The 25,526-nt window shown below is 38.7% G+C and overlaps 2 protein-coding genes across 9 annotated transcripts in view; one reads left to right on the top strand and one right to left on the bottom strand.

The window, feature by feature from the left end:
• The window catches only part of CMSS1 (cms1 ribosomal small subunit homolog), a 394,950-nt gene that overhangs the window by 191,306 nt on the left and 178,118 nt on the right, over nucleotides 1-25,526 (bottom strand). The window lies entirely within an intron of this gene.
• Nucleotides 1-25,526, top strand: part of FILIP1L (filamin A interacting protein 1 like) — a 306,532-nt gene that overhangs the window by 113,309 nt on the left and 167,697 nt on the right. The window contains exon 2 of one of the 2 annotated variants that reach the window (XM_086410327.1): nucleotides 1,236-1,365. The exons of the other annotated variant lie outside the window; for it this stretch is intronic. The gene's annotated coding sequence lies outside the window, so the exon portion shown is untranslated. The remainder of the gene's footprint in view (nucleotides 1-1,235; nucleotides 1,366-25,526) is intronic. 2 annotated transcript variants of the gene reach the window in all.

The raw sequence follows: 25,526 nt of genomic DNA on the forward strand, positions 1-25,526 counted from the left end.
TGAGTAATACATTTTTTAAAGTGTTCAGTTCTGTTTATCCAGCTTATATATTATTTGTGTATATATTATAAAATACTTTAAATGATAAACACTAAACTATAAACAATGGTTACTCCTGGAGAATGGGGGTTAGAAGTTTCACTTTTAGCAGTGCTGCTTGAATTTGTAACAACTATGTACTACTTAGTGAATAAAAAGGTGTTTTGTTGTTCTTTTATAAAGAAGTGGTCACAGTGGGTAATCTTTGGCATTGCAACTTATATCATCGACTGGCCACATCGAAGGCCAGCTGTGACTCTCTTCTAACAGTAGATGCCAATAAATATCTCAAGAAGTTCATAACTTAGCAACAGGGCCAGATGATAAACAAAAAAATCCATAAATACATAAGTTATTTTCAGATTACGGTAAATGTCCTAAGCCACAGGGTAAGGGAGGAGGCCCACAGAAAAGCTGACACTTAGGTAGAGAGCTGAAGGATAAGGAGGAAGCAGTCATGTGAGGTAAACTCCAAGCTAAGTGTTAGATTTTCTGGCCTGAACCATATGCCAAATTCTGGTTAAACATTAAAAGCAACTGGGGCACTTTCAAAAAATACTGATGCCCAGGCACTGCTGCAGACCAGTAACTCTCTGGAGGTAGGGTCAGGTATCGCTTTGCCTTTTTTTAAAGCCAGGACTGAGAATTGCTGTTCTAGAGTCTAGACACTTCTATGTCAGCATGAACAGAGGCCTTCAGAGATTAGAGGGAACAACAGTATGGGTGAAACTGAACTGTTAACTTTTAGAATGGTGTGGGTTTTTTTCTGTTTTGTTTTAATCTAACAAGATTAACTGGATGCATTGTTCAGTGATGTGATGAAGGCCTGGGGATTCTCCCCTTACCGTTGAGCAAGAGACCACAGAAACACATAGATCTTTTAATTGGGACCTTTCGCCTGGGCCTCTGGCAAACTGTACAGCAAATGAACCATCAAGTGACAGACTTTGATGTATTTAGCAAAGGGCTAACTGAAAAGGCTAGGCCCTGAGCCCCTCCCTGAAGGCTAACAGATGCATAACTGGCTGAACCACAAAAAAGAAGTTCCTGTGGCAAATATTTACCCTATAGAGTGTTAGGACAGACACATTCTCATATTCATACACCCCTATTCACCTAACTCTCAATGAATTTGGTAACAAATGACAAGGAGGGTAAGGATCACGGGAAATTGATCATCATCTCATTAATTTCAGGCAGCTGTTGCAATTTCCTTTCATTCACCTATCCATCGATCCATCCAGCATATACCTACCATTGCACACCTACTCTGTACTTCCCACTGTGATGTATGGGATATGCATGCCTTGTGTTCCACCGGGAAACGTAAGTAATAATCACAAAAAATTGTAACATGTGCTATGAGACAGTGTTTCAATTCTTCCTCCCTGTTGTTTCTTCCTCCCTGTAATTTCTCTTCTACAATGCAAAACTTAACATACTTTCTATAATTTGCTTATTTTTTCTCAGCTAGAGGTCTTTAAAAAAACAAGGGCTGTCTTATTCTGCATTCTTAATGCTAAATATAATTCACAGCATAAAGTAGGCATTCAACAACTATGGACTGAATCCAGTGTGTGTGTGTGTGTGTCTGTGTGTGTGTGTATACATACATACATACATGTGTGTATATACACACACAGGTGTGATCAAATCAGATTATACAATATAGACATACACACAGTGGAAGAACTGCCTGTGGGAACCAGGGAAGGCTTCACAGAGGAGTGATGTCTGAGAAAAATCTTAAAGGATAAACCAAAAATCTCCTAGCAGAGGCTTCCTCTCAATGTGTGTTTGGACTTTGTTCCAAAGGCAGTGGAGAGCTACTGTAAGTTTCTAAGGTGAAGGGAAAGATGGTGTGGTGGAATCAGATTTGATTTTAAAAATCATTTCTCTGGAAGCACTGTGAGAAGTGAATGGGAGGCTGGGAAAGCAGTAAGTTTGGGGCAGGGAGGGTGAATAGAGAGGCTGTGATATTGCCCTGCTGGCAAAGAAGAAGCCAAAGCAATTCAGGATGTTGAACTAACTGGCTGGATGTAGCTGGCTGGACTTCATGGCATGTGTTCTGTATACCTATCTCACTTCTGAGTTCATCTATTTTTCTTGTCCTTATTTCTCTTTTGCCCAGATCCCCTCCTTTACTACCACTGTGAGAGAAATTATTCTGTCTTGTCCTATATACATATTGTTGAGTTAACTAAATCTTCTGTGAGACATGGTGGAGACATCCATATATCAAATAGATGCAGAAGTTCTGGCTTTCTGCAAGGATGATAGGAGAATGGTAGGGCTGTTAGCCAAAGCATGGACTAGGGAAGGAGATCGCTGGATTGGGAGAAGATAATGAGTTCCATTTGGGCATTCAAAAGAAGCTGGCCAGAAATCAGCTGGAAATAATGGCTGGAGCTCAGAAAGTGTGAGACACAGGTTTGGAAACTGGCAGTATACACGTCATTGCTGAAGCCAGTGGTATGCTGTTAAACTAACTCTCAGAAAATAAAACAAAAAATTACCCGTCCTTGGTTTGCAGCATTTGCCTGTCTCTGTGGCATACATCCTCCCACATGGGCCAATTTCAAACTACCAAGATGATGGTTATGAACAAAAAGTTGAGACGAGATGTGCACAACTGGTTCTTACAAACTGGCACTAACATACCACTGACTGAAGCCAAAAATGAACAAAGTTATCCAGGGACTAAATGCAAAGCAAGAGAGCTGGGAATAAAACTCTGGGAAGTATGGACATTTATGAGATGGACAGAAGAAGATGAGCCACCAAAGGGACTTGAGAAAAAGCAGACATAGGAGTAGGCAGAAAACAGGAGCAAAAGAAGTCACAGAGGACAAGGGAAGAATTAATTCAAGATGGATATGGTATGATATATATGGTATGATTAATAAATGTTATTAAAAGGTTAAATAAGATAAACAAGGGTAAAAGGTATCTACTAGTTGTGACTACAAGGATACTAGAGGTGACCTGTATGGTGGGAGCTCAAGTGTTAACATTAAACAGTCTTAGCAATGTTTTTAGGTTGAGAGGATGTTGGGGAGAAAGGGGAGGCTGAAGCTACATGAGTGAGAAGGCCAACTTGAAGTTGTCTGTTTTAGAGTAAATCAGCTGTTATTGAATTGAGGATATAGATTACAGACGAAACGAACTCACTGTGGGTAGGAGAAGGAACCCTTCTTTTTCTAGAAATGGGATACCAAGTGATTATTAGGAAGACTAACAACATTGAGTTTCATCTCTCTTTAATTAGCCCAAAGAAATCTCAGTAAGTTATATGATCAAAAGACAATCAGGAGATGAAAGGAATAAGAAGCTAACAAAAGGTCTACATAATCTACAAGAGAACTAAACTCCAAAAAATTTTAAATAGGCTGTACTTTTCCCCTAGAAAAGCAGCACCACCCATAAACCCTACTTCCCTTGGAAACTATGGTTGGTAAAAGTCTAATTAAAAGATGAACATTCTTTTGATATGTATATAAATATAGCTCTTTCTCTCCATTTATACAATATATTTAGAGACTGTGGTGGTACACATACACATTTAAACACACGCAAAATGAATTAAAACTCATCTTATTTAAAGATGTTTTCAATAGGCTACCATGATAGAAAATATCACCTAAAAAAAAACAAAAAACTTTTAGATCTATAGTCCTAGTCTAAACTAGGACTATCTAGGCTAGATCTATACTTCACAAATAGTATTACTTTATGGAATTAAGTAATTTTTCAGATAGAAACAGATCTTGCTTAAATACTTTTTTTTGATTAAATACTTTTCAGTAATGCAATATGATTCTTAATTTCCATACAAGACTAAAACTGGTTTCAACTCTATGGTCTAGTAAGAACCTGGAGTGATTGGTCTGAAAAACTTTATTCAATTTGATCTTGACTCGTGATGTGGAAAGCCTTAGCCCACATTTTCAAAGCAATTTTCTTCAGGATACATTACATTTAATTTACATTTTAATAAAGTTTATATAATAAGTGAGTGACTTGTGACTTAGGTTACCAGACATTTGGTATTTATGGGATATCAAAACTCTGTTACTTCATGCTACCCTTATTTTATCTCTTCATAAAAACTCTCTAGCTTCATAGCTATGTACAAAGTTTTAAACTGTTAACTCATCTATTCTAATGTTTACTTCAGAGGAGGTAACACTAAGGCTCACAAGCACCTATGTTATTTCCCTGCTGCCCTCCCTGTCTTCATCTCCCACTGCTCCCTCCATATATTACAGGCAAAACTGATGAGCTGCTGCTGCTGCTGCTGCTAAGTCGCTTCAGTTGTGTCCAACTCTGTAAGACCCCATAGAGTCTGGCAGCCCACTAGGCTCCCCCCTCCCTGGTATTCTCTAGGCAAGAGTACTGGAGTGGGGTGCCATTGCCTTCTCCAGTGATGAGCTGGTCCTTGGTAACTTTGAAAAAGTTCCCTGAGTATTCTGATGTGTACTTAAGACTGAAGGCCCCTGGATATTTGAAAGAACAATGGATTTGGAAGACTTAAGCTCAAAAACTAAATTTGTTACTTAATAGTGACAAGTGGCTCATTTTCTCAATAATGTCTTTGCTGAGGATTAAATAATATGTGAAACCACTTCATATATTTTCAACAATAGGAATATTTCTTGAAATAATTATTATATTCCTAAATGTATTCCTATTTATAATTATTATTATGAAAGTGAAAGTTTAGTCACTCAGTCACGTCCAGCTCTTTGTGATCCCATGGACTGTAGTCCACCAGGTTCCTCTGTCCATGGGATTCTCCAGGCAAGAATACTGGAGTGGGTTGTCATTCCCCTCCCCAGGGGATCTTCCTGACCCAGAAATCAAACCTGTTATTATTATATTCTTCAACAAATTCCTATTTATTCTTAAAAACATCACTGGGAACATTCATTGCCTGTTGTCAGCCTTTGGAGAGGCATGTGACCTGAAGTAGATATCACAATTCACAAGTTGGTATTAATAGATCAGCCATTTGAAATTGTTACATTTATTGCTAATGAGAGCATCTTCTCTTGCTTCTTGAGTGAAACGGCATGCTTTATACTTTTTCCAACTCCCCTCCATTCATCAGTTCAGTTCAGTTCAGTCGCTCAGTCGTGTCTGACTCTTTGCGGCCCCATGAATTGCAGCACACCAGGCCTCCCTGTCCATCAACAATTCCCGGAGTTCACTCAGACTCACGGCCATTGAGTCAGTGATGTCATCCAGCCATCTCATCCTCTGTCGTCCCCTTCTCCTCCTGCCCCCAATCCCTCCCAGCATCAGAGACTTTTCCAATGAGTCAACTCTTTGCATGAGGTGGCCAAAGTACTGGAATTTCAGCTTTAGCATCATTCCTTCCAAAGAAATCCCAGGGCTGATCTCCTTCAGAATGGACTGGTTGGATCTCCTTGCAGTCCAAGGGACTCTCAAGAGTCTTCTCCAACACCACAGTTCAAAAGCATCAATTCTTCGGTGCTCAGCTTTCTTCACAGACCAACTCTCACATCCATACATGACCACTGGAAAAACCATAGCCTTGACTAGATGGACCTTTGTTGGCAAAGTAATGTGCCTGCTTTTGAATATGCTATCTAGATTGGTCATAACTTTTATGTTTATTTACTGGATAAAAATAGGAGGAAAAATAAGTGTCTACTCCCCCACCTTCTTCATGAATTCCAGAATTATTATCTTTTATAAACATGAGTGGATTTTTCTTCTTATTTTTAAAATTTATTCTCCCTTTGAGCACCTGATGGGAAATGCACTCTCAACTCTGGCTGTATATCAAAATCACACCAGGAAGCTTTGGAGAAATACTGATGCCAGGATATCATCTCCAAGTTCTGATTTAATTGGTTTTAAGAGGAGTATGTGGGAAAGTGTAAGTTGCTCAGTCATGTCTGACTTTCTGCGATCTGGCAGGGCTATAGCCTGCCAGGCTTCTCTGTCCATGGAATTCTCCAGGAAAGAATACTGGAGTGGGTAGCCATTCCTTTCTCCAAGGGATCTTCCGGACCCATGAATTGAACCTGGGTCTCCTGCATTGCAGGCACATTCTTTACTGACTGAGCCACCGGGGACGCCCAAGAGGAGTATAAGCATTGTTATTTTTTAAAAATGATTCTGTTGTAATTCTAATCGTAGCCAGGAGTGAAAACCTATAGGAACACATAATAGGTGTTCGCTAAATAAAGAAGTTGAGAGATGTGGTTGGGATTGGGGGGGTGGGGTAGAACACTTGCCGTGATGGCAGCAGCTCTCAGTGTAAACTCTGGTGGGATAGTAAGCAGGTAGGTGAACAGATCAATGTTACGTTCTCTGATGTGCTACAGTTCCACCGCGGTTGTGGGTTCAAGTTCTGATATGGAAACTCTGTGTCTATTTCTGTTTTTACCTTTCTCTCTTCTCTTGACCTCTTTCTCCTGCCTCCCAATGGAACTGTCATTAGGGCTGGCACTTTCTGATTTATTTGTCACTGTATTTCTAGGGCTTACAATAGTATCAGGCATATAATTGCTGTTGATATTTAGTCACTAAGTTCTGTCAGACTCTTTGTAACCTCATGGACTGTAGCCCATCAGGTTCCTCTGTCCATGGGCTTCTCCAGGCAAGAATACTGGAGTGGGCTAACATTTCCTTCTCCAGGGCATCTTCCTGACCCAGGGATTGAACGGACAACTCCTGCTTGGCAGGCACTTTCTTTACCACTGAGCCACATGGGAGGCCCCATCTGGACACTCAGAAAATATGAGTTCAATATACTTCTCTTTCTCTCTCACGTATAAACATAAAATGCAAATAAGGAATTGCAAAAGTAATCCTTTTACGAGATTTTAAGACCCAGCCTTCTTACATTCAGATACAAAACACTGGCATTTTTGCTCTTGTAAAGTAAAATTCATTCCTCCACTAGCAAGAAGGTGCCAGACGCTTTAGAACTAAGGGAAGAACTACCCCAGTTTCTATATCTGTCTGAAACATAGTCAGTCTTTACAAAGAGTCAAAGAGTCAGTCTTAACATTGACTGTGAATAATATGTCGTGCTAAAACTAATCTGAACAAGTGAAAGTTTGTTACTTCTACTTTCTTTTCTCTCACATTAATGCCCAACTTTTAATATTAACACACGGATATCGTATTAGTATATTAAAACTTCATTACTCTTGCACCTTAAATATTTTTCTGTAGGAAAAGATATAAAGGAGAATAAACTGATGAATATTAATTTAAAAAAACTGCTTTGGATGTAACAATTCCACAATTTAAAAAATGTTTCATTATACAGGCAAAGTGCCTTGCAGGAACAGTGAAATGCAGGAACAGGAGGACTAAGAGAACCAGGTCACAGCTTAGACTAATGAATGGAATTGAGAGCTGGAGTCACCTGGAGAAACGGACAAAACAAGTGCTGCAGTACTGGGGCTTCAGAAGAAACAGGTTATTACATAGGAAGAGATGCTCTTCTTGACCAGGGGATTTTCCCGTTTTTCCCCTTGCCGCCCCTGCCTCCCCCCACTCCCCTGCCCCCTACTGAATTGCCTACAGTCCCAAACACATGGCCTGGAGTCCCTGAGAAAGCAGAGCAGAACTCAGGACTGGAGCCCAAAAGGCAGGAACCAGAACACCTGGCTGTTAATTTCCAGAGGCTCAATTTGGACTTTGTGAGCTTCCGAGCCATAAGGGAAGTCGCTCAGTCGTGTCCGACTCTTGGTGACCCCATGGACTGTAGTCCACCAGGCTCCTCCATCCATGGAATTTTCTAGGCAAGAGTACTGGAGTGGGTTGCCATTTCCTTCTCCAGGGGATCTTCCCAACCCAGGGATTGAACCTGGGTCTCCCACATTTCGGGCAGACATTTTACTGTCTGAGCCATCAGGGAATCCCTACTCCAAGCCATAAGCCTCACTTAAATTGACAGTTCACTTATCTCCAAGAAGAGTATAATAATAACAGTTACTTCATACAGTTGTTGCTAGATCCAGACAAGATAATACATAGGAAAATGCTCTGTAAACTGTGAATCATTAGGTAAATGTTATTCTCACTGTTAGATTGAAGAATTTGTTGGGGAAAAAAATCACCACTGATTTTTCCTTCACAATCCACAAGAAAATGTACCTGTGCTAAAGGTATAATCTTAGTTACACCACATTTCTAACAATCCCATACAAAAATCTAAAAACACAGAAAGTTTCTAATTACTTGGTACTATGAAACAAGTTTTAATAGAAACCAAAATAGCTGCTTTTAGCCAGGAGAATGAAGGCCCCTGCCAGATTTAGGACTAAGGCACAAATTACTGACTGGAAGTACTGGTTCCTACAGTGAACAACTGGCCATTAGTGCAAGTTAAAGTGTATATGTATGTAACAAGTGTTCCTGTAAAAAGTACAGACCTAATCTAGACAATTCTATGTATCCATGTTTTGAGGAAGCTAACAGAAAGGGTTATTTTTGTTTATTGGTACCATCTAGCTACCAGTCAGAACTAAACTGACAGTTTTTCTTTTTTTTTTTATATCTCCAATTTTTTTTATTTTATTTTATTTTATTTTATTTTGTCTAGTTGCATTTTATTCTTATCTATAAGACAAGAGAAACTCAGAAGACTGAAATTTCAGACTTCCTAAAGAAGAGAAAACATGGTTTGGATTAAAATCAAAAGCCTCATAACAATGCTTTTAGCTTTTATTCATTTATTATAGGAATAAAAAAAGTTGTTACAATAGAACAATAGTTAAAAAAAAGCTTATTATAAACATGTATTGACAAACAATGAAATTAACCCATCTTTGCATTCTGATGTACCAGCTTTTAACTTTGATTACCAAAACATAGATATTCCTCAAAAAAAGACTAATGACCTAGAAGAATAGGATCCTTGAAATCTTTTATGAATCTTACAGGATAAGAGATTGGTGGCTCTATTTTAAAACTATGTACATTATTCCTTGCCAGATCAAGTTAATGAAATCTTTACTGCTAGAGTGTTATTTTTAAGTTAACAAAAGCATTTTTGCTGACTTGCTCATTGGACATACGCATGCAATTTAAAATGGAATTTCAAAACAGTTTTATTACATGCACCCATCAAGAGAACAACCGAGGTCTCAAAACTAATTCTGACTTTGTGTTAATAACAGAATTATTAGTCTTGTCAAAATTGTGGCTTTGTTTTTAATAAGATTAAGGCCTCAGGGTTTAGGCTTCTTCAGTTTGAATTTCTTGCACCTCAAGATTCCTTTGTACAGTCCCCCAGTGTATTCTTGCTCTCTCAACTAGATCAGGGTTTCTCAACCTTGGTTTCTTAAAAACCGTGTTTTGGAATGGATAGTTCTCTTTCGTGAGGGGTTGCTCTGTGCACTGTACGGTGTTTAGCAGTAACCATGCCAAATGCCCAGTTAAGTAGAGGAAGACCCATTCTCCTCCCTCTGCTTGAGTTCTTGGGTCCATACCCACGACCACTTCATTTCTTCCTAGTAAGTCTCTCTCTCTCCCCATCTGCCATCTGTGTCTCTCTCTTCGACAAACTAACATCTCAATTCTTCCCATTAAAAGAATGTAAACATACTAATCAGCCAACCTCAAGTAAATTCTATAACTCACATAGTTACTCTCTTCTTATTCTCTTTCACTAGAAATTTTTAGAAAACGAACCTTCATTAGCACTTAAACTGAGCTGTTAAAAATAATCTATGCCAGTGATATACTTCTTTATTTTTTTAAAAGCAACAAAACCCACCAAACACACACATATCTTTATTCTCTTTATTTTACAATGGTATGTCTTTATGATTATGAAATGGAGGGGGCCATATATTTAGTGTACCAAGCTTCATGAAAGACTCCCTAATCCAAGATGTATTTATCACAATCAACTTACACACTGATGCCTAAGCACCATCCTTCAAGCACTCTGTTGATGGAAGCTATCTGTATGTCTTATAATTTCAATACATTTGGCATATTTGGTTCTTATTAAAATAAAAATGATTACAATTTTCTACTTTGTATCCTGTTACAAAACTCAAAATAGATATAAAAGAATATAATATCTTACAGCAATTAATTCTTTTGTGAATACATTTCTTGCTATTGACTTAGATCTATGTGCAAACTGTTATCTCATTAAGGTCATATTAGTATCAAAAGACCCTGATGCTGAGAAAGACAATGGGAAAAAGGAGAATGGGAAAACAGAGGATAAGATGGTTGGATGGATTCAGTGATTCAATGGGCACTGAGTTTGAGGAAACTCTGGGAGACAGTGAAGGACAGGAAAGCCTGGCATGCTGTAGTTCATGGGGTCTCAAAGAATCAGACACAGCTTTAGGGACTGAATAATAACAACAATTAGTATCAAAGCATTGTGATACAAATATGTCCTGGGGTCACAATGGCTTTAGTCTTCAATGTGCTTCATGGATATATGCAACAGGACTTTAGAAATGGCCTCTGAAACAAAGCTTTTCTTATAAGACACACTCAGAAGGCTGAAGGGAAATTTCAGACTTACTTTAAAAGAATGGTTTGGCTAGCTTACTTTCCTGGGACTTATATCACTAGACAACCAATTCCATTTGGGAGCTCTTTAAATATTCTGAATCAGTGTTTCTTAACCTTTAAAAAAAAATAAACTATGACCCCCACTAGGACTTGTCACTCAACTCTCTCTCTAATCCAATTAACCCAAGTCTTGCTGAGTTTAATTTTGGCAGTCCATGTTTTACAAAGAAAAAGGCATTGAATATGCTATTTCTAACTACATATATGTCCTGCATTCTCACTTCCCTATACCTTCCTTGTGGCAAACACCTTAAATATTTATATTTAACAAGATTTATTTTGTTCCCACTAATTTTTTTCTTCCACGATCAAACCCCTCAGTTTATTTCACTGTAGAATCCTGGCTATACAAATTCCCTGTCACTGTGGTCACTGGCTTGTTAATATACCATTTAAAATATGGCACCCAGATCAAAATGTGTTATTTCATATGCACACTGAATTAAGAGATGATTTCAGTATTTATGCTTACCTGGTGGCTCAGCTGGTAAAGAATCTGCCTGCAGTGCAGGAGACCTGGGTTCGATCCCTGGGTAGGGAAGATCCCCTGGAGAAGGGAAAGGCTACCCATTCTGGTGTTCTGGCCTAGAGAATTCCATGGATCGTATAGTCCATGGGGTTGCAAAGAGTCAGACACGGCTGAGCTACTTTCACTTCAGTATTTATTCTGTATACTATGCCTTGGGCTGGTACTTGGCAGCACAGAAGGTCTTAAATAAATAAATATTAGCTGTATATGACTTTAACTTAGCTTCTCAATCAGGCAGGATACTGAGTAGAAAATAGGTTTTTCTGTTACTACTACACAAGCCTTTCCTTTCGACACACTGCGATTCTGCCCTCATAGTGGTTAAAATGGTTGGCCAGAGAGGAGACTTATTCTTTCTAAAACACACCCAAAGGAGGAAATTCTTGGCAAACACCCTGAGAATAGAAGCCCCTTGCAGTGACCAGGGATAGAGGACAACTGACCACATTAGAAAGTTGTAAGAAAGTTAATGCAAGTGATAGAATTTCACAAACCTTTAGAGTTCACAAAAAAGTTATCCAGGGCTCATGAGCTAATGCAGACTAACTGGTGCCTTCTGTTTCTGCTCTGCCATTATCTATCAGTAATAAATGGTTTAATCCTAAAAATATATTATGTGGTTTTCATTCTTGGCTCTAGATTACTTGTGGAGAGGACAAAATATAACCTTTAATTTGGTTTGACAAGACATCCTACATAATAAATAAATGAATTGCTACTAGTAAAATTGCACTCAAAGAATGCATTTTTGGCTCCCAAACAATCACATTCCAATTTCACTATATATGTATATAAAAATCTGCTTAAGTCAATTTGTGATACACTTCCAGTAGTATGGATCAATCATATTATATCGCAACATTTGGTAGAACTCAGTTTTATGTCTCCCCGTGCTTTATACCTGAACACACACACACACACACACACACACACACACACATCTTTTTCCTTCTGATTAACATATCACAGAAAACAAAACAAAAGAGAAAATCTATTAGGTAACTGATTTATATCATGTAGTACAGGAATTTTTCCCTTTCTGGCCTTCTTCCAGCCTGTTCAGACCAAATCCACGTTCTTACTTCTTTTGGCAAGTTATTCTACATTCTGAAATTATTCCATCAGATGGTCTCTTCTCCCTTACTTTCATCCTCTGATTTTACTTTTCTCAGTAACTACTATAGGATCCCACTGGTTTGAACAGTTGATAATGGAGATTGTAGGTGAATGATGGGATGCTTCAATTTCTCTGTATCAATACTAGAGAAATTTTTCTTGGCTACTTCAGTAACTCAGAGAAGTCAGAGAAAAATATCCTTGAGAAATTATTTTCAAAAGTCTTTAAACGCAATTGCTGTAAAAAAAGGTTTTGACCCATCGGAAAGGCATTTTTGACTAAGTTCATTATTGTGGTTTTCATTCCTCATGGACACAGAACAATGAATTCCCTCATATTTGTAGAGTGGGTACAAAAGCTCGGCTAATATGGGGGTACTTCAAAGACATCCTCCCTACACATTCTCAAACAGCACTGTCTGTATTACTTTGATGTAAGAGACTAAAAAACATGCTTAACACAGCTGCCTTCAGCTGCAAGCCAACATTACATGGATTTATTTATCTTTTTATTGCTGCATAAATTACCATTTCATAGGGTTGGGTTGTTCAATTGTCATCACAAATTTTATAAGCACATTTTTGAAAAACGAGGATGGATCTTTCTATGAAATACTACATATGGCATTACAGAATCATACAAATGAGTGGTAGTCTGGATAGTTCCATGGTTAAACAATTTAATGGTTCAAAATAGTTTTAAAAATCACCTGAACAAAAATTTGTACTCACTCATAAAACAAGGCCTCAGATTAAATTGGTGGCTGCAAAATGTATAATAAGCATGACTGGCATAAGAAAAAAAGCACAACAAAGAAAAGGTAATATTTTTACTTTTACACAATTAAAGAGCGTGTGTGTGTGCGTGCATGCTAAGTTGCTTCCATCATGTCTGACTCTGTGATCCCATGGACACAAAGCCTGCCAGGCTTCTCTGTCCATGAAATTCTCCAGGCAAGAATACTGGAGTGGATAACCATTCCCTTCTCCAGGGGATCTTCCTGACGTGGGGATAGAACCTGGGTCTCCAGCACTGCAGGCAGATTGTTTACTGTCTGAGCCACTAGGGAAGCACATATACTAAAGTACATATATCAAAATACTCCTATGGTGTACTACCCCAAATTTCTACATGTCTTCATAGGAATAGAACCTTTAAAACTAGACAACAAATATTATCAATTTGTACTAGAATAAAACATGGAGAATGAATGGCTCTTAAACATCATTGACCTGAGCACTCATCTCTGAATTCTTGCAGATAGGATGATACGTCTACAGGACAAAAGCTTTAATTATCTATAAAATATTTTAGCATGGGATATACTCAGATACGACAGTCTCAATCAAACTCTTTAGTTTCTATGTAGTAATCTCCTAATAGTACCAGTTTCAGAAACATACAGGAACAGCAGGACCATTCAGTTGTCTTTTCAGTGCAAAATGAAGATATCTGCTGCTCTAATTACCGAGATCACTAAAGAATTTATCAGTTCATATATATTTATTATATATATGATATAGACTGCTGGGTCTCCTGCATTGCAGGCAGACTCTTTACCGTCTGAAATACCATAAAACCCCACTAATGTAAATTATGAACACAGGTCTTCATCCATGGAGAAATATCTAGAATGAAGCTCATTAACATCTTACATTTCAGTTCAGTTCAGTTCAGTCACTCAGTCATGTCCGACTCTTTGCGACCCCATGAATTGCAGCACACCAGGCCTCCCTGTCGATCAACAACTCCCGGAGTTCACTAAGACTCATGGCCATCGAGTCAGTGATGCCATCCAGCCATCTCATCCTCTGTCATCCCCTTCTCCTCCTGCCCCCAATCCCTCCCAGCATCAGGGTCTTTTCCAATGAGTCAACTCTTCGCATGAGGTGGCCAAAGTACTGGAGTTTCAGCTTTAGCATCATTCCTTCCAAAGAAATCCCAGGACTGATCTCCTTAAGAATGGACTGGTTGGATCTCCTTGCAGTCCAAGGGACTCTCAAGAGTCCTTTCCAACACCACAGTTCAAAAGCATCAATTCTTCGGCACTCAGCCTTCTTCACAGTCCAAATCTCACATCCATACATGACCACTGGAAAAACCATAGCCTTGACTAGACGAACCTTTGTTGGCAAAGTAATGTCTGTGCTTTTGAATATGCTATCTGGGTTGGTCATAATTTTCCTTCCAAGGAATAAGCGTCTTTTAATTTCATGGCTGCAGTCACCATCTGCAGTGATTTTGGAGCCTCCCAAAATAAAATCTGACACTGTTTCCCCATCTATTTCCCATGAAATGAGGGGACTGGATGCCATGATCTTCGTTTTCTGAATGTTTAGCTTTAAGGCAACTTTTTCACTCTTCTCTTTCACTTTCATCAAGAGGCTTTTGAGTTCCTCTTCACTTTCTGCCATAAGGCTGGTGTCATCTGCATATCTGAGGTTATTGATATTTCTCCCAGCAATCTTGATTCCAGCTTGTGCTTCTTCCTGCCCAGCGTTTCTCATGATGTACTCTGCATAGAAGTTAAATAAGCAGGGTGACAATATACAGCCTTGACGTACTCCTTTTCCTATTTGGAACCAGTGTGTTGTTCCATGTCCAGTTCTAACTGTTGCTTCCTGACCTGCATACAGGTTTCTCAAGAGGCAGGTCAGGTGGTCTGGTATTCCCATCTCTTTCAGAATTTTCGTTTATTGTGATCCATACAGTCAAAGGCTTTGGCATAGTCAATAAAGCAGAAATAGATGTTTTTCTGGAACTCTCTTGCTTTTTCAATGATCTAGAGGATGTTGGCAATTTGATCTCTGGTTCCTCTGCCTTTTCTAAAATCAGCTTGAACATCTGGAAGTTCACTGTTCACATATTGCTGAAGCCTAGCTTGGGAGAATTTTGAGCATTACTTTACTAGTGTGTGAGATGAGTGCAATTGTGCAGTAGTTTGAGCATTCTTTGGCATTGCCTTTCTTTGGGATTGGAATGAAAACTGACCTTTTCCAGTCCTGGGGCCACTGCTGAGTTTTCCAAATTTGCTGGCATATTGAGTGCAGCACTTTCACAGCATCATCTTGCAGGATTTGAAATAGTTCAACTGGAATTCCATCACCTCCACTAGCTTTGTTTATAGTGATGCTTTCCAAGGCCCACTTGACTTCACATTCCAGAATGTCTGGCTCTAGGTGAGTGATCACACCATCGTGATTATCTGGGTCATGAAGATCTTTTTTGTACAGTTCTTCTGTGTATTCTTGCCACCTCTTCTTAATATCTTCTGCTTCTGTTAGGTCCAAACCATTTCGGTCCTTTATCAAGCCCATGTTTGCATGAAATGTTCCCTTGGTTTCTCTAATTTTCTTGAAGAGATCTCTAGTCTTTCCCATTCTGTTGTTTTCCTCTATTTCTTTGCACTGATCACGAGGAAGGCTTTCTTATCTCTCCTTGCTATTCTTTGGAACATCTTATGTTTAATAGAAGGTTATTTCTGGGTAGTGGATCTTGCATGGTTTTTCCTAACTTCTTCCCATTTCTCTATATTGTTTTAGTGTTTTAAACTAATGCTCATGTTAGATTTACAAAAATATAAAGAAGTGTGAAAGGACAGGGTTAGGAGTCAACAACTATTTCAGGGACTCTCCTGGTGGTCCAGTGGTTAAGACTCCATGTTTCCACTGTATGGATTTGATCCCTGGCTGGATAACTAAGATCATGCAAGCCATATGGAGTGGCAAGAAAAAGAAGAAGAATGAGAAGGAGGAGAAGGAAGGGAAGGTAAGGAAGAGGAAGTAGAACAAGAAGAAGAAGAAAAGAAACAACTGTTGCAAAGCATAAACTTGTACTTATATTTACAAATAACTAAAAGGGCATATTATACTACAGAAAAAAAAATACTTGGCTTTATAAGACCCTCCCATGTACCTTCACTAGTACTCACACATGTACATGTGTGAGTAAACATCTATACACATTTCTTTTTCCTCCTTTAGGTGAAGATGAGAAAATAAAATGGACTTTAGAAGCATATCTGGTTTAAATCCCAATTCCAACCAGACTGCACAATGTTTTTGAAATCCTCTGACTTTTCCACTTGGAAAGTGGAGATTCACACAATGCTTAAATCTGTGTTAACTGTCAGCTGTGTGTTGTTGAGGCTGCTGGGAATACTAATGGGAATGGGAAGACTGAACACACACATGAGGAACGATGGCAACATGCAAGCGCTGTGACAGAAGCCTGGATGGAGGGAGAAAGGTTTGACTCTGCCTAAATCATTTAAGGAAGGCTTCACTGAAGAGGTAACATCCAAGCTTTGTCCCTAGTGATCAAGTAGGAGTAGGCCAGGAGGCTGGGGGCAGAGTAAAGACTGGGGCAGCAGAAGTAACATGGTTAAATGTAAGGAGGTGTGAAAAGACAAGGTCGGGTGCCAGAAAACTACAAGCAACACACCCCAGCGTAAGGTGCTCATGAGGGTCACCAGAGCAATGCACGGGACAGAGCTCTGATGGTGTACCTACTCAAACCCGCAACTGAATTTGTTTCCCAAACCTTAGGGTTCTTTTTACTTCCTCCTTCACCCTTCTAAATCCTAGCAAGTCCACTGTCTCTTTGTTCTCACTGTTCTCCCAGGTTCATTACGTGTAATTTGGCTGGAAGGATTGCAACTGTCCAGCAAACACAGTATGTACTTCACCAGTATCAAACGCTTTCAACTACCTGACTCTAGCCTAGCTAGAGACCTTGGAAATGTCATTTACTCTCTCACGTCACTTGTAACTAGGAATGCACAAAGAGTAACAATGAACACTTACCAAGTACCAGGCAGGGTGTGAGCCCTTCAAATATACTGTTCCATTCCAGTCTTACAATAACCTTCTGAGACGGTACTACCACAGGCCTCTAATCCTTTATCCATAATTTTGAGATCTAAAAAGCACTGAAATCCAGGAGTTTTCCCTTAGTCTGTAGTAAATTCATTTGGATAAAACCTGAATTGAATGCATATAAGGCCATGTATCATTTTCATTCCATTTATAAATTCCCACATTGCTTGCTGTGAAAACACAAATGCATTGGTTCTGAGGCACTGCCTGAGACTTTGTTGGGGAAGTTATCTAACACTTCTAATCACTATACAATAGTATCTTTCTGAAAAATTCTGAATTTCAAAACATTTGATGTAAGAATTGTATTTCTTATCATAGACAAGCAAGCTGAAACACAGAGAGGTTAAGTAACTTGTCGAAAGTCACACAGCTAATATTTAGTAGACCCAGGTCTCAAACCCAAGTAATTTGACTAGTTCCTAGACTCTCTTAACCTTTTAGTTAAACTTGGTCTGAGTGTCCAATAAACTCCAAAGGCTTCCAAAGACAGCTATAAGGTACTGTTAAGTCTCACTTTATTAACCTTATTGCTTCATCTGAAATAGGCTCTCATCACTTCTAAGACATATTCTCTGCTTTCCAACTTCTACATAATCTTTGCTCAGATTTTCCTTTACTCCATTGCTGCTTTAATACTTCCTTCTCATCCCTTCAGGTTCAACTTCAATGTCAGGTTCGTCAAGATAATGTTCTGGTTTCCCTCAGCCACAAGTGAGTTTAGTATCTCATTCTTTATACATAGTACTCTGTATTTCTTCTTTTTAGGCATTGTGTGTGTTTTAGTCGCTCAGTCGTGTCCGACTCCTTGCGATCCCATGGACTGTAGCCCGTCAGGCTCCTCTGTTCATGGGATTCTCCAGGCAAGAGTAGTGGAGTGAGTTGCCATTCCCTTCTCTAGGGGATCTTCCTGAACCAGGGATCAAACTCAGGTTTCCTCACTGCAGGCAGATTCTTTATCATCTGAGCCACCAGGGAAGCCCCTTGAATGGAACTTCGTTAGGAGACAATTCTGTCCTGCAGCTGAGCTGGGGGAAGGCAGGAGGAAGCCTAATGGTGCTGGGGCGCCCTGAGAAGGAGGCCACCTCAGAGAAGCTGAACCAGAAGTAGAGGGGGCCATTGAGCCTGACAACATCCCTGTGCCCCCAGGCAAATTCAACTCCATGTAACTGTTATTTGTGAACCTGTCTCCCAACTAAATTGTGCCCTCTTTCAGAGCTGGCAGGAACCATGTCCCATTCATTTTTATATCTCCAGAGCACTAGTCAAGTGCTATGGATATTATCATTGTCCCATAAATGTTGGTTGCAAGAATAAAAAGCGAACCATATTTTAATTAATGAGTTTCATACTGATGTACATAAGTGATATTCTAACACACAATGACAGACTTAACTTTTCTCTTTTAAAAACATTACCATCTTCAAGTGGAACTTTCATGAAGAAAGAATTTTCTCCTGTTTCTTATGAGACTGAACTAAAAAAAGCAAAACAAAACCCCAAACAGGGAAAGAAAAATAAACCATTTCTACTTATGAACATCTAGACTCTAATGTTGGCTCATCACCATAAACTTTAGTTCCCACGAAGAAATTATCCTATTAGGAAAATGAACATGATATAGCATCTTATTAGAATCTTTCCATTTTGATGAATTTGGTTGGCAGAGGGAATTATTGAAAGGAGCAGTTCATATTTATATTCTATTCTGAGTATACAAATTCTAAATGCTTTATTATTAAAAATTTATTTCTAATATTTTCCAGGGGTAGGGCTTAAAAATATTTGCTTTTGAAATGTCTGTTTCATATTTTATGTAAAGGATGGCTATAGGTAGAATTATGAGGGGCTTTAAAATGGAATAATAATCTTAAAAGGACCAGCTGATATAATCATTTGTACATGGAAATTTTAGAATAGAAATAGGCCTATTCCTATTTTCCTTGCAATTTTTTCTTTTAGGTTAATGATGTATATATGCATATTATGTGCTTTAAACTGGCTTTCTAGCAATGGCAATGGATTCCTCTTATTCCATCTACATTCCATCAGCAGATGAATGGATAAGAAAGCTGTGGTACATATACACAATGGAGTATTACTCAGCCATTAAAAAGAATACATTTGAATCAGTTCTAATGAGGTGGATGAAACTGGAGCCTATTATACAGAGTGAAGTAAGCCAGAAGGAAAAACACCAATACAGTATACTAACGCATATATATGGAATTTAGAAAGATGGTAATGATAACCCTGTATACGAGACAGCAAAAGAGACACTGATGTATAGAACAGGCTTATGGACTCTGTGGGAGAGGGAGAGGGTGGGAAGATTTGGGAGAATGGCATTGAAACATGTGAAATGTCATGTATGAAACGAGATGCCAGTCCAGGTTCAATGCACGATGCTGGATGCTTGGGGCTGGTGCACTGGGACGACCCAGAGGGATGGTATGGGGAGGGAGGAGGGAGTAGGGTTCAGGATGGGGAACACATGAGAAATAAAGGAATAAAATTTATAAATAATTGAAAAAAACAAAAAACAAACAAACAAAAAAAAATGACTGGCTAGGATTAGGCCATCAAACAAAACAAGCTAACTCTTCCATAAAGAAATCCATCCAACAGTTCTGATCTCAGAAGTCTCCTGCTCCATTCAAAAGATTCCATTCTATTATTTTTCTGAGAAAATTTGAAAGTTAAATAAGCTTGGTTAAAATATACTATTTGTGATGTACATTTTATGGCCTCTATGCTAAAATCAACTACTTCTGTTGTTGAAATGTACTTCATGGAAATACCAAAGAAGAATTTTATTCATTTTAAAGTCAAAATCCCATGAAAACAAATTATTTTGAGTATATTTACTAACTTCCTTGGGCTTCCTCTGTGGCTCAGTGGTAAAGTATTTGCCTATAATGCAGGAGACACAGGAGACCTGGGTTTGATCCCTGGGTCAGGAAGATCCCCTGGAGGAGGGCATGGAAACCCACTCCAGTATTCCTGCTTGGAAAATCCCATGGGCAGAGAAGCCTGGCGGGTTACAGTCCAAAGGGCCACAAAGAATTGGACATGACTGAAGCGACTGAGCACGCACACACTATCTTCCTTAGCATCTCTCATGTTCCATCCATCCATCTCCTCTCTGACTTCGCTTCTGTTGCCTACCGGCTCACATCATATCATGCTTAACCACTGGAAAATAGTTTTAATTTGCTTCTCCTGCCTTGGAGAAGCTGCCCTCCTAAGCTGTCCTCCACTTAGATGCTAGAATGACTTCTAAAATGTGAACTCATTAATGTTATTTTTTGATTTAAATCTCTTCCCTGGCTTCCCATTGTCTCTAAGATGGTCAGCTGCACTGTGTGGCATACTTTCTTTCCGTGCTGTGCTGCCTACCTGCTCATCTAGTTAGATGCTCCTCATAATGAAACTGTGTACAATTCATGCCAGGTTACTTCATCCCTCCATGCCAGTGTGCCTGTTTTTTCTATCCATAAAATAAGAAATAGCAGCAAATTTCAACATTTAACTAGCTCTCTTGACATTTGTTGATTGGCACTGGTTGGTGTGGGGCTTCCTAGGCAGCACTAGTGGTAAAGAACCTGCATGCCAATGTAGAAAACATAAGAGACATGGGCTTGATCCCTGGGTCAGGAAGATCCCCTGGAGGAGGGTATGGTAATCCACTCCAGTATTCTTGCATGGAGAATTCTATGGACAGAGACTGGTGGGCTACAATCTGTAGGGTTGCAAAGAGTTGGACATGACTGATGTGACTTAGCACGCATGCATGCACTGGTTGGCGTGGAGCTTCTGGTAAACATTTAATCTCAACTAAGGTCAGATGACACCACCCTTATGGAAGAAAGTTAAGAAGAACTAAAGAGCCTCTTAATGAAAGTGAAAGAGAAGAGTGAAAAAGTTGGCTTAAAGCTCAACATTCAGAAAACTAAGATCACGGCATCTGGCAGCATCACTTCCTGACAAATAGATGGGGAAACAATGGGAACAGTGGCAGACTTTATTTTTGGGGGGAGGGGCCTCCAAATCACTGCAGATAGTGACTGCAGCCATGAAATTAAAAGACACTTGCTCCTTGGAAGAAAAGCTATGACTAACCTGGACAGCATATTAAAAAGCAGAGACATTACTTTACCAACAAAGGTCAGTCCAGTGAAAGCTATGGCTTTTCCAGTAGTGATGTATGGATGTGAGAGTTGGACTATAAAGAAAGCTGAATGCCAAAGAATTGATGCTTTTGAACTGTGGTGTTGGAGAAGACTCTTAAGAGTCCCTTGGACTGCAAGGAGATCCAATCAGTCCATCCTAAAGAAAATCAGTCCCGAATATTCATTGGAAGGACTGATGCTGAAGCTGAAACTTCAATACGTGGGCCACCTGATGCAAAGAACCAACTCATTGGACAAGACCCTGATGCTGGGAAAGACTGAAGGTGGGAGGAGAAGGGAATGACAAGGATGAGATGGTTGGATGCCATCACCGACACAATGGACGTGAGTTTGAGTAGGCTCTGGGAGGATGGACAGGGAAGCCTGGTATGCTGAAGTCCATGGGGTCACAAAGAGTCAGACATGACTGAGTGCCTGAACTGACAAGAGGTCCAATCTCTGGCTTCCCTGGATTCAGATCATTGTCCTCATGGCACGTTCTGTTGGTCCCTACCCCATATGAAAACTCATTAGGATTACCTTCATTAGTGCTTGTAATCCAAACATTTAATCAGAAATGACTTTTAGGAGAAGCCTACCAGAAATAACAGATGCTATATACACTGCTTTTGTTTAAAACTAACCCAGGGTTTAGTATTTAGCACGAAAAATTCTGAACTGCTCTACAGTAACAAATCACACTACCATAAAAATACTCATTTCTTTTTCATTCATTTAACAAAGTTTCACAGGCTTTTTAAAATCATTATTTGGAGAAAAAATATCAGCAAAATTTTCCTATGGAAAATGTTAGCCAACAAAGAGGCCTGCTCTACCGCAGAAAGAAATCACCAAATTATAAATTAAGTTTCTTAAAAATGTGTAGAATATCTTCAATTTATGCTATATATACCAAATAATAAGAGTTAATCTTTTGAAAGAAATATTTCTCTAAGTATATCTTTATTTTTATTATTACCATATAACCCTTATGAACTGAAGCTTGTAAATCCAGTCTCCTAAGATACGGAGATTTCAATAGCTTTCTATGAAAGAGATTGACTACTTTGTGATGTTTCCTATCAAGGATAAACCACCAGTTGACATTCAGAATGAAGATGTCTAGAACTACAGAGAAATACCTGATAGCAGGAGATTCAGTGTGGCTCCCTCTCCTGTCCATTCTATCATGTTTACCAAAAATAAAACTGATAGGCATATTTCAAAGCATGAATAATCATTCAATTTTAAAGTCCTTTCAAGTCCCAGTCATCCACAGTTTAATTTGATTCTCAATGACTTGGCTTTCCTGAAATGCTACTTTAGTTAAAGAAAAAAAAAAAAAAAGCACTTTGCTTAATTTCTTCACCCTAGAAATATTATTTTTCCATTTAAAAAAGCCCAACCTCAAAACTATAACCATTAAAATTAAATACTATCCCTTAGGGACTTTTCTTCTACAGTAAAGACTTTGACTGTCACTTAATAAGCACACACAATGCCTCAACTGTGAGCACCAAGACAAGGAATGCCTACAAGTAAGGGAACAAATCTTAAGCTACTTAATTTTCCAGACCTTGCTGCTCAGTGCCTCTGGCACTCAGTGAGTGTTCAATGAGAATATGTTCAATGAAGAATGAATGAAAATGTCTGCAGTAGCAAGTGGAGGTAGTTGAATGAATAAGACTCTGTTGATACATACAATACCTTAAATTTACTCTGAAAAGAAAATAGAAATAGACCAAAACAAACCAAAACAAAACAAAACAAAACAAAATTATGCTACAGTCGTTTGGCCTTTACTTTCCAACTCTTAAAGCATTTTTAAAAATATTTACTGTATTAAGTCTGATTGCATCCTGAAGGATAATAGCACAATTATCACTTAATCTACAAGTAGAAAAATGAAAGTATAGCAAAAAACAAGAAAAGTGAGATTGAGAGACACACACACAGAGACCTACATTGTATAGGAAAAGAAATAAAATTTCACAATGAATTCAGACTCCCACTTAAACATTCTAATTACCAGTTTGGTTCATGGTTCATGGTTTGAAACCCATACTCTGGAACCAGTCTGCCTAAATTTGAGTCCTGAGTCTGCTCTTTATTAACTGTGCATGTATGTGCTAAGTCTCTTCAGTCATGTCTGACACTTTGTGACCCCTTCCTTATCCATGGGACTCTCCAAGAATACTGGAGTGGGTTGCCATGCTCTCTTCCAGGGGATCTTACTGACCCAGGGACTGTGTTATCTCATATATGCTGCTGCTGCTGCTAAGTCGCTTCAGTCATGTCCGACTCTGTGCGACCCCATAGACGGCAGCCCACCAGGCTCCCCCGTCCCTGGGATTCTCCAGGCAAGAACACTGGAGTGGGTTGCCATTTCCTTCTCCAATGCAGGAAAGTGAAAAGTGAAAGGGAAGTCACTCAGTCATGTCTGACTCTTCGCGACCCCATGGACTGCAGCCTACCAGGCTCCTCCGTCCATGGGATTTTCCAGGCAAGAGTACTGGAGTGGGGTGCCATTGTCTTCTCCATATCTCATATATACCATATATCTATTCCCTCATCTGATTAACAGGAATGATAACAGTACCTACTTCATAGGGTTGATATAAGGATTAAATTAATAATACATATGTAAAATGCTTAGAAAAGTAGGTGATTCATTGTAAAGTCTATTTAAGTGTTTGCTAATATTATTATTCTTTTGACTAAATCAGTGAAAATTAAATTTATTTCTTGGGGCAGGCATATATGGCAGTGGAATTACTGAAAACCAAATATGCAGAACCTCAATAAATAAACAGATAAAAGGAGTTTTGACTTAAAAAATTATCTCATACATTTAAATGTATGATGCAGTCTAAAGTTAACTGTGTTCATAATGAGGATGTTTTGTCATAAAAATTTATAATTTATAAAATGATAGATACACACTTCTCAATTTTCATCTTATTTTCATATTTCATTTTTGTTGCACCATGTCAAGAAAAGCTTGATTTACACAGATAAGTAGTTTTTTAAAAAAGTCTTCAATGAAATTGATTCAAGGGCTTGACAAAGGAATAGAAGGAACTTTTTTTCCAAGTAGAATTATTAGAAATATTTAAAAACTTCTTACACTCCTTGTAATAAATCAAGAAAAGAACAATATGTGCTAATAACATAGAGTCATGATGCAGCATGCTAGCCATTCACTTGTTCCTGCATAACTAACCAGTGTACAGTGAAGACAGGTGTCACTGATGCTGCCTGGCATTTAACTGACTGCTGTATATGTGTGCTTGATATAGTAAGCCCTGCCTTTCCAATTTTACATGTGCAGACAGGAACAGGGCTGGATTTGGATATGTAAGGTCATACCCTCCTAATCAATGCCATGGGTATTAGAAGTTCAAAGATAGTGTGAAGTGGTGACAGGAGACTTCTTGAGGTCTGAAAAAAAAATAGTTAACAGAGCAACACAGTTATTTAAGTTGGTAGTTCTCCAATGTGACTTTGGAATATAAGATATTTTAGTGATTTATTTTATTACAATTTTTAGACAGTTAAAATATTTATAAAATAAAATTTGAATTACATGTTTGTGGAGCTCCTAAAGCACATCTGTAGAATAATTTAAAAATCACTGGACTAGGATTCTAATTCCACCCAGCATATAGAAAGCTGGAGTGTCACATTCACCATAAAAAGAAGAAAAAGTAGAAAAAAACATAAAAACATAACTTTATTTGAGTCCAGAAAGTTCAGAAAACAGGGTAAGCAGTCTGAAATCCAAGAAGGAACCGGTTCCTCCAAGGAAATTTGGAAACTGTAGATTGGTTCACTTGTGGCAGCACACAGAGACAGCACACACTACAAACGGTTAAGAAGAATTCAGCTAAATAGTTAAGAAATTGCTAAAGAACAAGTATAGGTTAGACTGAGAGTATAGGGCTTTTGGGAGCTCCAATCACCAGGGCATTCAAACCCACTTTCCACCAGGTGCTCATGAGAAAGATGGGGGAAGGGTGGGAAAGAATAGGAGAGAAGAAGAAGAAAACAGTCAAAATCCTCCCCCTCCACCATATAATTAAAGACATAAAACCACAGGTCCAAGAAACTTGGAGAACCCTGAGTAGGATAAATAACAACAACTACAAAATCATATATTCAAATTTCCCAAAATTAAAAATAAAAAGGAAATTTTGAAGGCA

This window comes from Bos grunniens, chromosome 1 (assembly GCF_055505025.1).
Source record: "Bos grunniens cultivar Pamir isolate PY7600 chromosome 1, Bosgru_T2T1.0, whole genome shotgun sequence".
NCBI lineage: Eukaryota > Metazoa > Chordata > Mammalia > Artiodactyla > Bovidae > Bos > Bos grunniens.